Source organism: Rhipicephalus microplus, chromosome 9 (assembly GCF_043290135.1).
Source record: "Rhipicephalus microplus isolate Deutch F79 chromosome 9, USDA_Rmic, whole genome shotgun sequence".
Classification (NCBI taxonomy): domain Eukaryota; kingdom Metazoa; phylum Arthropoda; class Arachnida; order Ixodida; family Ixodidae; genus Rhipicephalus; species Rhipicephalus microplus.
In genome coordinates, this window is record NC_134708.1 from 97,693,928 (window position 1) to 97,699,712 (window position 5,785).

The following is a 5,785-nucleotide window of genomic DNA, read 5'->3' on the forward strand; positions in this document are numbered from 1 at the left end:
ACTTGTTATAATTAGGTCTAAAGTATCTTGTACACCGCATAATTTATTTCGCAACTGCATCTTTACTTTGCGCACACTGCAGTCAAACAAAAAGATCTATATCTACAAATTGAAGCTCTCAGGCTGACATTGAACCTCAAGTTGACTTTTATTTTTACCATATGTCGCCATTCATTATAGGATAAATATGACGCCATGTTTTACGGTACCAGCTGCCACTATTGTGCATGGAGGGTAGTGAGATTCCTATAGAAGCCCCTGCGCCAGAAAGGCAGTGGTCCATCAGTCGTTTTTTTTTCGCTATATCTAGTATATGGACATGCCTGGCAGTTTTAGACGTCAGTGTGGCCGTGATGTTTCATATAAAGTGTAAGGGCGATAAAGCGGCAAGCACAGTATGTTGTATGTGGGAGTGAAAGCACCCCAGAGCAGTCAACGATTGGTTCTCTGGCAGCTCTAGAAAACACGCCAGTCGGATGTGATTCGAATATATAGTTACGGGTCACTCTTTGAGGTGGCGCTCTGCCAGAAGTGCACTCGCGGACAATCACGCTATATTGTAACAGATCAGCATACTGTACTATCACTGTACGTGATTTATTTTCGCAGCTGAGTTCTGAACGTGATTGAAAGCACCAAGGTTACTTAGGTTGATCATTTGCTGCTATCGAATTGAATGCGTTGCCGTTGCGCAAAACTTGCTCATTATTGCAGACCCTCTCACATATAATTCTACCGAAAGGAATTCACACGTATTGCGTTCACTCGTATTGGCTCGATACAGTAACCTCAAAGACGTCCAGATCATTAGTCCCCACAGTCACACAAAGACCGCCAACTGATGCTTTCACAGCGCCTTGCACTCCCTCCACACATTACTCAGACAGACCACGCACAGCCCATGTTGGAAAGAGCGCATCCAACAAGCGTACAAGATATAGGTGACCGGGATTGAAGTACCAGCCAAAAAGAAGTCATGCAGAAAGATATTCCTATAGGATGCATTGTAGCGTAGCTTCACGAATTTGTTTTTGTACGTCAGCATCAAAACCCGTTATTTAAATAACACAAAAGTAAAACATTGCCTTGATAGTGAATAAGTGGCTCCGATAGTGCCATGTAGAGACTATGGCGGTCACATATATGCGATGCCTAAATGCTGGAGAGACGTATACCGTGTGACGATAGTTAACATTACGTAAGAAAGCAACCTTTGACCAAAATCATTCCCAGCCCTCCACTGCAGCGTCCTTGATATCCATACACTGTTGAGAATTTTAACCCCTTGAAACTACATAAGAACAAGTGTGCTTCCGTGCAGATAAATACAACTTGGAAGGAAATAGCTTTATTATCCAACTCCCATCGAAAAAGTGTTATCTCGCTATTTATGCCAGTGCATGTTTTTTGGCTGATCTAGTGATCAGTGCTTGTAACGAATTTGTACATTGTGAGGGATGGCACTTTGCACATGTGCATTCAATCTACCTTGGGCGCGTCCTGATTGCGAATAGTCGTTTGATTTATTTGGTGGCGTATAATCCACAACTCGCATTACCTTTCATTATGGTTACTCATAATTACTTTTGGCCTGCATTTTAATGAAGTACTACCCACCGTCGAAATTGACCTCAGCTTTACACAAGAAACAGACTAGCACATCTTCATTGTAGCAAACCGTGCAAAAAAACAGGATGGACACAACGCGCTGACCTTGAACTAAGATTTCTCTTTTGACTCTGAGCTTCAGTTATCATTTTAAGAAAATCAGTTGAAAGTCAACGCTTGCTTCTCTCTTCATCCGTGTCTATCCTGTTTTTCGTGCTCTTTGCTACCACAGATCCAACCAACTGTCCCCGCTACCAGCCCTTTTGCAGCACATCTCACTCGAATGGCTTTCCCATGTTGCAAGAAAAACAAAACCCAAGTTCTGTGGTGGCTGAGAGACAATAAAACTATATTTACTCATAGGGAGGCAATGACAGCAAGCAAGCTAATCTAAGCTAAGCTAAGCAAGGTCGCCAATGAAGCTACATTTTCGTACGTCTCAATGGGAGCAAAAAGAATGACAATAATTTGGTTAAATTATGCTCTTGAGCAAACACTGTTCTCAACATTACCGTCATTACCGCCATAAACAGCAATTAGCAGCAATCCTAATGACTAAAAGCACCATGATAGACCTGTACAATGTTCCCAAATGGTGGCATCTTCTTCACTCGTGAATGCTCTAGACTAGGTGTCTCAAACACGTAACCCGTGGTTGCTTTAATCGGGTAAGCGGCTGAGAGGGTACTGATCTCAAGCATAGTTTTTTTTCTCTTTCTGAAGGCAGCCCAAGTAGTCACCGTGTGTTGAAACATGACGACGGAACAAACTGTACTTGAGAAATGGCGCCCAGATGTGAAGCTCAGTCTGGATGTCGGTATCGACATGTTTAGCGAATCCTGTTGCCAGGTCTCTTTCACACTCGGTCCGTATGTATATATAAGATATGGAAAAGCCGTTAATTATTTGTGTACCCTAGACGCCTGAAGGCATTACATAAGGGGGGGGGGGGACTATGAATAATACAGAGCATCACAAGTTCAATACAGACATCTAAGATGGTACAACAATATCTTCGTGGCAGTAATATCAACGTCCTATAAAGTAATTATATGTTCTAATAATAAGTGCAGCTGTAATTGAAACACTGCCGACAATTTAAATTGCTCTAGCAATGCAAGCGGCCTAGCAACCAGAGAAAGACTAACATTTTTTAACAGAGATAAGCGGGTAACAAAGATAAGAAAATTACTCAGCAAGTGGCTTGAAAAGCATGTTCAGCGAACAGCATCTTCAGAACAGGTACGATAATTGGCATTTATCGTGCCTAGGAACCTAACACAGATTTATTCGCATCAACTTTATGTTGAGAAGTGAACTCCTGCGAGTGCACTTTTTAGAGCCAAGTTAGTTTATTTTTTCAATATACGTGGTACGTTTTCCACAGCAGAGCTGTTTTATGAGAGCGACTAGTTGTAATCAGTTCCGCAAAAAATCATCTTGATGTGGCGCACTGTATTTGTCATTGGTTGATTGATTGAATAAATGATTGATTGATTGATTGCTCCTTTTATCCTGGCGGAACTCATCATGGGGTTGTGACTTTGAAACGAGGGGTACCCTGCTATATAAAAATATTTCTTTATAATAAGGTTTTAAGCAATAAATAGTTCTGAAATCACTTGTTAGAATAATTCTCAAGAAAAAGTAAAGAAGACTACTGTTTTCAATTAATATGCTTCACTTTGATAACATTAGAATTCAATTTGTTTCAGCAAATAAGAAGTACTCATCTTGTTTCTGTTCGTCCTCTACATCTTTTGCTTTGTTCACAAAGCACGTGGGCCAATTGCTTGGCCACACAATTATGATAACACCTATGTGTAAGAGGAATTCGCCGAAAGAGGTAAAATGAAACTTTTAGAAAAAATTGGCCCCGTATCTGCATGTTAATCTGCAAATGTCGTCGAAAGACGATAGTCTTGCATCTGGAAAGAGTGAAAAAAAAAACGTTTATTTTATGTTCTGCGCAAGAAAATCAGTAAATGGTATTCTGGAGGCGTTGCGTTAGAGTGCCTCGAGCGTGCAGCGGAGGCGAACGAGCGCATGAAGTCACGTCACACGTGAGACATAAGCGCTATCTGGCAGTTATCTTCGAAAACAAAACGCGCGGCTTTGAGACGGGCGTGCGCGCCCGTCTCAGAGATGATAAGTTGTAGAACGCATGGCGACGGATAGGTGCCACCACCGTGTTGTCTTATCATGGTGTTCGAAACACTTTTCTTTTCGTGCAAGGGTTGCATGGTCCGCGCCGCGTGATAAATGATACAGCCCTTGAATAACTTATATATATATGTCTTTTCTAGTAAAAGACGTACACACAGAATATATACGTGTTGTTATATTGCCTCATATATGCGCGGTAATTGCTTTTTAATAGACAATCGCACAAATATGAATGCTGAATCTTTAGAAACATTGGTGGGCGCTACGGATGGGGTCGCCCGTTTGGGGCTGTTTGGGTTCGGGCATTTTGGGCGTTTGCTGGTGCCGCTTAAAAAGTCCGGTACCGTTAAGAGCGGACGTACAGACAAATGAAAAGACAGACAGACCAAAATTTTTGCGTCGGAGGTTCCCTATCAACTTTAAAAACAGATATCATGAGATAACCACCCGCATACCATCAATTCAAAGGAGTGAGTAGTAAGCACTCGGCTATCGATGAAGGCTAGCATACCATAATATATTCTGTATGGTATACCAGATCGATATGAAGAGGGAAGCGACAATGTGGACGATAAACTCGAGGGTGAGGATTAGCGAGTGAGTGGAGACAGAAAAGTGTATCATACAAAAAAAGTACTGTAGAGGAAAAAAAGAAAGATAACGAGAAAATAAAGGATGAATAGGGAAAAGAAACAAAGCGAGAGAACGAGAGAAGAAGCAAGAAATATTGATGGGAGAATGTGAAAGACAAATGAAATTCAAAGGCCGAGAGATATAAATAAGGCAAGAGCACGCGTAATCAAGAGGGAAACGACAAAAATTGATATAAAGAGAGAGAAACATAGGGGACGGAACAAATACAGAAAGCGAGTACTTGAAATGAAAGCGGAAGAGAAAAGAGATGGAGAGGAAGACAAATAAAAATGAAAAATAAGCTGACCCACCGCAAAAGACTGAAGCGATGGAGTTTTTTAATATCATGAGCCATTGGCCTCTAACATCGCTTTCTTCATCCGTCATTACCGTTTGTGAAGGCAGTGAAAAGTACCCCCGTCCCACCAGGAGGTTATCTGGCAGCGATTACAAACACATTCCTCTTCCCGCCCATACATTTATGCACGCATATACCCGGACACAATAGATCTGTATTGCTTTGATTGGGACTAAGTAGTCATATCCAGTGATATGCTTGGGCCTGCAGGGAAAATACCCCCTCTCCCTATCTCCTGGTCACTCCCTCGTCAGAGGGTTGGGAGGAGGTTTTGACTGCCACCAGCCTGACAGTTCAGCTCCAGGCCATACAAAGGGTAGAGAAGGTGGCGACAAGGTTCAGCCGGGTGGATTACTTACCTCGTTTCGTCTGACGACAATGACGTTGTGTTCTCTCTTGCTTTTTATCGGGCGCACGCTGGCCCCTCGCTCGTGAACATGCATGGCTGGCACGTTCACTATAGAGTAATTTGTAATAGTCAAGATAAGATACTACCATTGGCCCTTGCAGCTGGATAAATGGATGAATGCTATAGCATCCTTTTCATATAGGGGCGGTGAAATGTGTACCACCAGGTTCGCAAGGAAAGAACTAAATCTTTCCTTTATGTTGGCCTAATGCCTTATCTCCCTCGAATGAATTGATCATATTACAACAAAGAAAAAAGTCACAGCTTTGCCGCAAAGGCTAAGCACTGAACAAAAGAGCAACGAATTGGGAGGTCACGCGCGAAATGGCCAGCAGATAGAAACGTGCCCCGTGATTCTCACGCGCAAATGACGCACAAAACGTACTTCCAGGTACAGGTGAACGCGAATAAGCGTCTCAGTTGTTACTTTGATATGTCTGGAAAGCACGTTCTTTTTTTCTAAACCAAGACAGTGCAACGATTGCAATGACTTTTGTGCGCTCGGTAACTAAAACAGAATCGTTCAGGTAAAAGCCGAAGGTCTGCCAAGAGGTACGATTCTCCCCACCATGAGATAAGGGCACGCAAGTGAGCATCGCCCCCTGCTCTTG